The sequence below is a fragment of the Trichechus manatus genome, unplaced genomic scaffold, assembly GCF_000243295.1.
Source record: "Trichechus manatus latirostris isolate Lorelei unplaced genomic scaffold, TriManLat1.0 scaffold00272, whole genome shotgun sequence".
In the NCBI taxonomy this organism is placed as follows: domain Eukaryota; kingdom Metazoa; phylum Chordata; class Mammalia; order Sirenia; family Trichechidae; genus Trichechus; species Trichechus manatus.
The window spans coordinates 1,749,922-1,758,576 of record NW_004444208.1 but is presented as its reverse complement, the minus strand read 5'-3'; positions in this window follow the sequence as shown (position 1 = coordinate 1,758,576).

The window sequence follows — 8,655 nt, the reverse complement described above, 5'->3', positions numbered from 1 at the left end:
TGGACTGCCAAAAGAATGAACAAATCTATCTTGGAAGAAGTACAACCAGAATGCGCCTTAGAAGCAAGGAGGGCGAGACTATGTCTTACACACTTTGGACGTTATCAGGAGGGATCAGTCCCTGGAGAATGACATTATGCTTGGTAACGTACAGGGTCATTGAAAAAGAGGAAGACCCTCAACGAGATGGACTGACACAGTGGCTGCAAAGATGGTCTCAAGTATAGCAACAATTGTGAGCGTAGCACATGACTGGCCAGTGTTTCGTTCTGTAGTACATGGGGTCACTATGAGTCGGAAATGACTCGACAGCACCTAACAACAACAACCTGTCCCTGGTAACCACTAATAAACTTTGGTCTCTATACGTTTGCCTTTTCTTGTCTTTTTATGTAAGTGAGATCATACAATATTTGTCCTTTTGTGACTTTATTTCACTCAGCATAGTGTCTTCAAGCTCCATCCATACTTTAGCTTGTATCAAGACTTCTTAACTTCTACTTGCTGAGTAGTATTCCATTGTATGTATGTACCACATTTTGTTTATCCATTCATCTGTTAGTGGGCATTTAGGTTGTTTCCACCTTTTGCCATTGTGAATAGTGCTGCAATGAACATTGGTGTACAGGTCTCTTTTTTAGTCTGCTTTCAAGTCTTTTGGGTATATACCTAGCAGTGGAACGGCTGGATCATATGGTAGTTCTATTTTTAGTTTTTTGAGGAACCACCACCCTGTTTTCCACAACAGCAGTAACATTTTGCATTCCCACCAACAATGGATAAGGGTTCCAATTTCCCCACATCCTCGCCAACGTTTGTTTGGTGGCCATTTGAATGTATTTTTTTGAGAAATGTCTATTCAAGTCCTTTGCCCAGTTTATGATTGGGTTGTCTTTTTGTTGTTAAGTTGTTGAAGTTTTATATATATTGGTTATTAGATTCTTGTCGGATGTATGGCTTCCGAAGATATTCTCCCAGTCATTAGCTTGTCTTTTCATTTTTTTGGTAAAGTCTTTTGATGAACAGAAGTTTTTAATTTTTATGAGGTCTCATGTATTTATTTTGTCTTTTGCTGTTTGTGCTTTTGTTATTATATTAGATAATCCATTGTTGAAAGCTGGGCCTGCTGGCATTGCCCCTGCTTTTTTCTTCTAATAATTTTACGGTTTTAGTTTGCACATTTAGGCCCTTAATCCATTTTGAATTTGTTTTTGTATATGATGTGAGGCATGGATCCTGTTTCATTTTTCTGCATGTGGAAATCCAATTTTCTCAGCACCATTTATTGAAGAGACTCCTCTTTCCCCATCAAATGGACTTAGCACCCTTGTCAAAATTGAGTTGACCATAGATGTGTGGGTTTATTTCTGGACTCTCAATTCTATTCCATTGGCCTACGTGTCTATTGTTAAACCAGTATCAGGCTGCTGTGATTACTGTAGCTGTATAGTATATTTAAAATCAGGAAGTGTGAGTCCTCCTACTTTGTTCTTCAGTTTCAACATTGTTTTAGGCATCTGGGGCCTCTTGCCATTCCAAATAACATTGAGAATTGGTTTTTCTATTTCTGTAAAGGAGGCTGTTGGAATTTTGATCGGGATTGCGTTGAATCTATAGATCGCTTTGGGTAGTACTGACAATATTAAGTCTTCAGTCCATGAACACGGAACATCTTTCCATTTATTTAAGTCTTCTTTAATCTCTTTCAGCAGTGTTTTATAGTTTTCATTTTATAAGTCCTTCACATCCCTGGTTAGATTTATTCCTAGGTACGTTATTCTCTTAAATGCTATTGTAAATGGAATTTTTCCCCCTAATTTCTCATTCACATTTGTCATTGCTGGTGTGTAGAAAGCCAATTGATTTTTTTTTTTTTAAATTGTGCTTTATGTGAAGGTTTACAGTGCAAATTTGCTTCTCATTCAAAAATTTATACACAAGTTGTTTCATGGCATTGGTTGTAATCCCCACATTGTGTCAGTACTCTTCCCCCTTTCCCTTTTCATCCTGGGTTCCCCATGTCCATTCATCCAGTTTTCCTGTCCCTTCCTGCCTTCTCATCTTTGCTTTTGGGCAGGTGTTGCCCATTTGGTCTCATATACTCGATTGGCCCAAGAAGCACGTCCCTCACATGTGTTATTGTTTTATAGGCCTGTCTAATCTTTGGCTGAAAGGTGGACTTCAGAAGTGGCTTCAGTTCTGAGTTAGTAGGGTGTCCAGGGGCCACAGTCTTGTGGATTCCTCCAGTCTTTGTCAGACCAGTAAGTCTTGTTTTTTTTGTGAATTTGAATGTTGTTCTACATTTTTCTCTCGCTCTGTCTGGGACCCTCTATTGTGATCCCTGTCAGAGCCATCAGTGGTGGTAGCCAGGCACCATGTAGTTCTTCTGGGCTCAGGCTGGTGGAGGCTGTGGTTCTTGTGATCCATTAGTCCTTTGGACTAATATTTTCTTTATGTCTTTGGTTTTCTTCATTCTCCTTTGCTCCAGATGGGATGGGACAAATTGATGTATCTTAGATGGCTGCTTGCAAGCTTTTAAGCCTGCAGATGCTAATCACCAAATTTGGATGTAGAACATTTTCTTTATGAACTATGTTATGCCAATTGACCTCGATGTCCCCTGAGACCATGTTCCCCAGCCCTCAGCCTCAGTAACTCGGTCCCTCAAGGTGTTTGGATGTGTCTAGGAAGTGTCAATGACTTTGCCTTGGTCAAGTTGTCCTGACTTTCCCTATACTGAGAAACCCAACTGACTTTTGTTTGTTGACCTTGTACCTTGCAACTTTGCTAAATTCCTCTATTAGCCTAGAAGTTTTCTTGTGGACTCTTCTGGATTTTCTATATATAAGATCATACCATCTTCAAATAGAGATAATTTTACTTCTTCTTTTCCAATCTTGATACCTTTTATTTCTTTTTCTTGTTTTATTGCTCTGCCTAGGACTTCTAATACAATATTGAATAGAAGTGGTGAGAGTGGGCACACTTGTCTTGTTCCTGATTTCAGGGGGAAAGCTCTCAGTCTTTCTCCAATAAGCAAAATGTTGGCTATTGGCTTTTCAGATATACCCTGAATCATACTGAGGAATTTCCCTTCATTCCAATCTTCTTTAAGGTTTTCATCAAGAAAGGGAGTTGGATTTTATCAAATGCTTTTTCTGCATCCATAAGATGATCATGTGGTTTTTTTCCTTTGTTCTGTTGATGTGATCTATTATGTTGATTGATTTTCTAATGTTGAACCATCCCTACGTTCCTGAATAAATCCCACTTGGTCATGTTGTATGACTCTTTTAAAATCCTCTTGGGTAGTAAGCTGTTCGCTAGTGTTTTGTTGAGGATTTTTCCATCTATATTCATAAGAGACATTGGCCTGTAGTGTTCTTTTCTTATGGTGTCTTTGTCTGGTTTGGGTATCAGGGTTATGTTTGATTCATAGAATGAATTAGGGAATATTCCTTCCTTTTTTATCTTTTGGAAGTGTTTAAAGAGCATTAGTGTCAATTCTTCGCTAAAGTGAAGCCATCTTCTCCAGGAATTTTGTTGTTGTTGTTGGGAGATTTTTGATCACTGATTCAATCTCTTCACTTGTTATGGGTCTGCTGAGGCTTTCTATTTCCTACTGAATCAGTTTTGACAGGTTGTGTGCTTCTAAGTATTTGTCAATTTCATCTAGGTTATCCAGTTTGTTGCCATGCAGCTGTTCATAATGTTCTGTCATAATTCTCTTTATTTCTATCAGGTCAGCTGTAATGTTCCCTCCTTCATTTTTTATTTTGGTCACTTGCATCTTCTCTCTTCTCTTCTTTGTCGGTCTAGCTAAAGTTTTGTCAGTTTTACTGATCTTTTTAAAGAACCAACTTCTGGTTTTATTGATTCTCTCTATTGTTTTTCTGTTTTCAATTTTATTTATTTCTGCTCTGATCTTTGTTATTTCCTTTCTTATGGTAGGTTTAGGCTTAGTTTGCTCTTCTCTTTCTAGTTCTTCGAGTTGTAGTCATTTATTGCTGTAAGTTTTCCTCTGAGTACTGCCTTCGCTGCATCCCATAAGTTTTGGTATGTTATGCTTTCATTTTCATTTGACTCTTTAAGAAATTTGTGATTTCTCTTTTGATTTCTTCCTTTACCCATTGGCAGTTTAATAGCATGTTGTTTAATTTCCATATGTTTGTGTATTTTCAAGGTTTTTTTTTTTCTGTTATTGATTTCTAGCTTCACTTTACTGTGGTCGGAGAAAATACTTTGTATGATTTAAATTTTTTTAAAATTTATCAAGACTTGCTTTGTGATCTAAAATGTGGTCTATCCTGGAGAATGATTCCTGTGCACTGGAGGAGAACGTACACTGTCTTGTTTTTGGGTGGAGTGTTCTGTATATGTGTATTAATCTAGTTGGTTTATAGTGTCCTTCAGGTCCTCTGTTTCCTTGTTATCTTCTTTCTAGATGTTCTGTCCAATATTGAATGTAGTGTAGTCCATTATTGTAGTACTATCTATTCCTGTCTTCAATTCTATTAGTGTTTGCTTATATATTTAAGTGCCCCAATGTTGGGTGCATATATACTTATGATTATTAAATCTTCTTGATTTACTGACCATTTTATCACTATATAATGCCCATCTTCTGACAGATTTTGTCTTAAAGTCTGCCACCCCAGCTCTCTTTTGGTTATTATTTACGTGGAATATTTTTTTCCATCCTTTCACTTTCAGTCTATGTGTCCTTGGATTTAAGGTGTGTCTCTTGTAAACAGCATATAGTTGGATCATTTTTTTTTAATCCATTCTGCCTTCTTTGCCTTTTGATTGGTACATTTAGTCCTTTTACCTTCTCTGTAATTACTGATATGAGGTGACTTACTTCTACCATTTTGTTATTTGTTTTTTGTGTGTCTTAAGCCTTCTTTGTCTTTGTCCTTTATTATTGCTTCCTATTGTGTTTTGTTGGTTTATTTTAGTAATCCTTTTTGGTTCCCTTCACTTCTCCTTTTGTGTACGTTTTTTATATATTTTCTAGTGATTACCATGAATATTACATTTAAGAGCTTATAACATTCTATGGTAAGTTGATACCAACTTAACTTCAGTAACATACAAGAAATTCTATATTTATCCCATTCCTCTTCCTCCTTTGTTGTTATTATCACTAATTATGTCTTTATATTTCATGTGTCCCTTAATATAATTTTATCTGCCTTTTATATATTTGTTATTAAAAAACATGACGGACAAAATATTTAGAATTATCAAGCATTAATACCTTTTTACTAGCCCTTATACTTGTCTATACATTTCCCTTTATTAGGGATCTTTCTTTTTAAGTATAGTTTTGAATTACTTTTCCTTCCATCTATAGAACTCCCATTAGTATTTTTGTAGGGCTAGTCTGATGGATATGAACTCTCTCAGCTACTGTTTTTCTGGAAATGTTTTAATTTTACCCTCATTCTTGAAGAATAGTTTCTATGGGTATGCTATTCTTGGTTGACAGTTTTTTTTTTTTCTTTCAGCATTTACATATATCATTCCATTGCCTCTGGCCTCCAATGTTTCTGAGGAAAAATAGGCACTTAATCTTATTGGAGAACCTTTGTATGTGACTGTTTGCTTCTCTCTCATTGCTTCTAGGATTCTCTCTTTATCTTTAATTTTTGAGAGCCTAACTATGATGTGTCTTGGTGTAGATCTCTTTGGGTTTATCCTGCTTGGGGTTCTTTGAGCTTCTTGGATTTGTAGATTCATGTCCTTTATTGGACTGGGGAAAGTTTCTGTCATTATTTCTCTAATATTCTTTCTGTCTATTTCTGTCTCTCTTCTCCTACTGGAATTCCCATGATGTGTACATTAAGTCTCTTGTTGTTGTCCCATGATTCCATTAAACCATGCTCAGCCTTCTTGAGCCTCTATTCTTGTTGCCCTTCAGCATCTGTAATTTTAACTATGTTATCCTCTAATTTGCTGATTCTTTCTTCTGCCTGATTAAACCTGTTGATAAGTCCTTCTATTGTGTTTCTCATTTCAGTTATTGTCCCTTTTAGTTGAAATGTCTCGTTTTCATATGCTCATTTTGTTTGTGAATTGTTTTCCTTACTTCTTGTGGCTCTTTGTCTATGTTTTCCCTTAGGTCTTTAATTATGTTTAACATTGTTGTATTATATTCTTCCATTTTTTTCATTATTTGGTCACCCCTAGATGCACTTTCATTTCCCATTATCATGTTCATTTGGATAGGCCATTGTTTCTCTGTTCTTTGTGCATCTTGTGATTTTTTGATGAGGCTTTGGAATTTTCAAGGGTGTTAACTTTTTTGGTTTTCCTCAATATTTGTTGTTTTTGCCTGCACTACTTTCTGCAAGAAACTCTTAGGTGGGCAGAGCCTTTGGCCTTTGCTTACCATTTTTTCTCCCTCCCTGTGATACCTCCTTCTCCCTCCCTGGTTTAATTAGTATTGGAAAGTTCCAGATCTCGTTTTTCAACTTTCAGTCTCTTCCAAACACACCAGAGAACATGCCGTGGCCAGTCTGTCCACCAGCAGGCACCACCACTCAGGGGAGATATCACGTACTAATCTATCTGTCCACCAGGAGGTGCAGCACCCTCTTTCTGGTTATTACTCCCTTCCCTTCTCTGTTTCTGCAATCACATTTTCAGTTGGAAAGCTCACATCCAGTGAGCCCCATTTGGGGCTGGGTGTTGTCCTCCACTTTTGCCCAAGGTTTCCTTCCTTGCTCTGTGGGGGCTGCTTATATCTGAGCTGGCATTCAGGGAAGAACAGACAAGCTTTCTTCCATTTCAGGAGGAGGAGGGGCTGGCACTCCCCAGAAGGACCTCCAAGAGATCTGTCTTTTTTCGCTTCAGAGCCCCAGTGGCCCTGTGGTGGTCGGGAGAGCAGTCTCCACTTGGGTGACCCACCTTCTGACTCCACTGTATGAAAAACTTATGTAGGAGTTCATATTAGTCTAGCAGCCAACAGTTACTGGTTGAGGGAGGGGTAGTCACACTCTGAATGGACCCCCAGGGAGGTCTGCCTTGTTGCTATCAGAGCCCATCCTGTAGTAGGTTGGCTGTGTGTGTAGCCTCCACTCAAGATGTCTGTTCCTAGCACACAGCAGCCTCAGTCAGCAGTCCTTAGTGCTCACTGTAAGGGGGAGCAGACAGACCCAAATGGATCCCCAGGAAGGACTATCCTGTTGGTTTTGGAGGCCTGAGCTATGGGGTGCGTAGGGAGGTAGGTAGAGTGCCAACTATGGAAGCTGTCTCCATTATGGAGACCTTCTGTAGCAGTTTGCAACAGCCTGGCAACCAATAATTACCAGGTGGGGAAGTAGGTGTCACACTCTGGTCAGATCCCCATGGAGGTCTTCCTTGTTGCTATCAGAGTCTCCCTGGTAGATTGTTGGCTGTGAGTGCAGCCTCCACTCAAGATTCCTGCTTCCTAACACACAGCAGCCTCAGTCAGTCCTCAGCACCATCTGGAAGTGGGGGCCGACTAACCCTAATTGACTCTTAGGGAGATTTGTCCTGTTGGTTTCAGAGCCCAGAGCTATGGGGTGTGCAGGGAAGCAGGTAGAGTGCTGACTACGAGAGCAGACTCCACTGCAGGGCCCTTTTGTAGCAATTCATAGCAGGTTTGCAGGTGACAGTATCTGGGTGGAGAAGGGACTGTCACACTCCAAATGGACCTCCAGGGAGGTCTGTCCTGTTGCTATCAGAGCCCTCCCTGTAGTATGTTGGCTATGGGTGTAGCCTCCACTAAATATGCCTTCTTCTTAGCCCATAGCAGCCTCAATCAGCAGTCCTCAGCAATGACCGAAAAGGGTCGCAGACTGACCTGAACTGACTCCCTGGGAGATCTATCATGTTGGTTTCAGAGGCCTGAGCTATGGGGTGTGCAGGGAGAGAGGTAGAGTGTTGACCATGAGAGCAGACTCCACTACACGGGCATGCTGTTGCAATTTGCAGTAGGCTTGCAGCCGACAGTATCTAGGTGGGGCAGTGCTGACACACTCCAAATGGACCCCTGGGGAGGTCTGCCTTGTTGATTTTAGGGCAGAAGCTTGGTGTCCTCTCTCTTTGTACTGGCAGGGGCTATGGTGGTTAGGGAAGCAGGCTCTTTTTCTGGGGTCACTACCCCAGTTCACAGCAGCCAGCATCCCACATGGCTGGAGGAGGGGCAGAGACAGTGCGAGAAGAAATTTTCCTATCATGTGCAACTTGTTGATTTGTTGATTCTTGTCTGCAGTTCCCCACTGCTTTCCTCTGCTTCCTGATTCAGAGTCCCTCAAAGCTGAGCACAGTTTCCTTATTGTATTTCTTGTTGTATTTGTGGAGGAGGGTCTGAACAATGGTTTGTTACACTGCCATCTCTTCTTTAGTTTTACACTTGTGGAATATCTGTTATCGCAGCACTAAGAAATGAAGACACTCTTCTTTGGCTCTTTTTTTTTAAACATATGAGAGCTAGAACTCCCAGCATCTAGAACAATGCTGGCATTTAAGAGGCATTCGGTAAATATTTACTGAATGAATGAAATGTGACTTCCTTTGAATCTGTGGTGTGAAATTGTGGTCATTCCCTAGTAATATTGCGGTTGGAAATTTTTTGTTTGTCTTAGACTTTGCTCATTCTGGTGGGTTTCAGAGGGTAGAGATGCA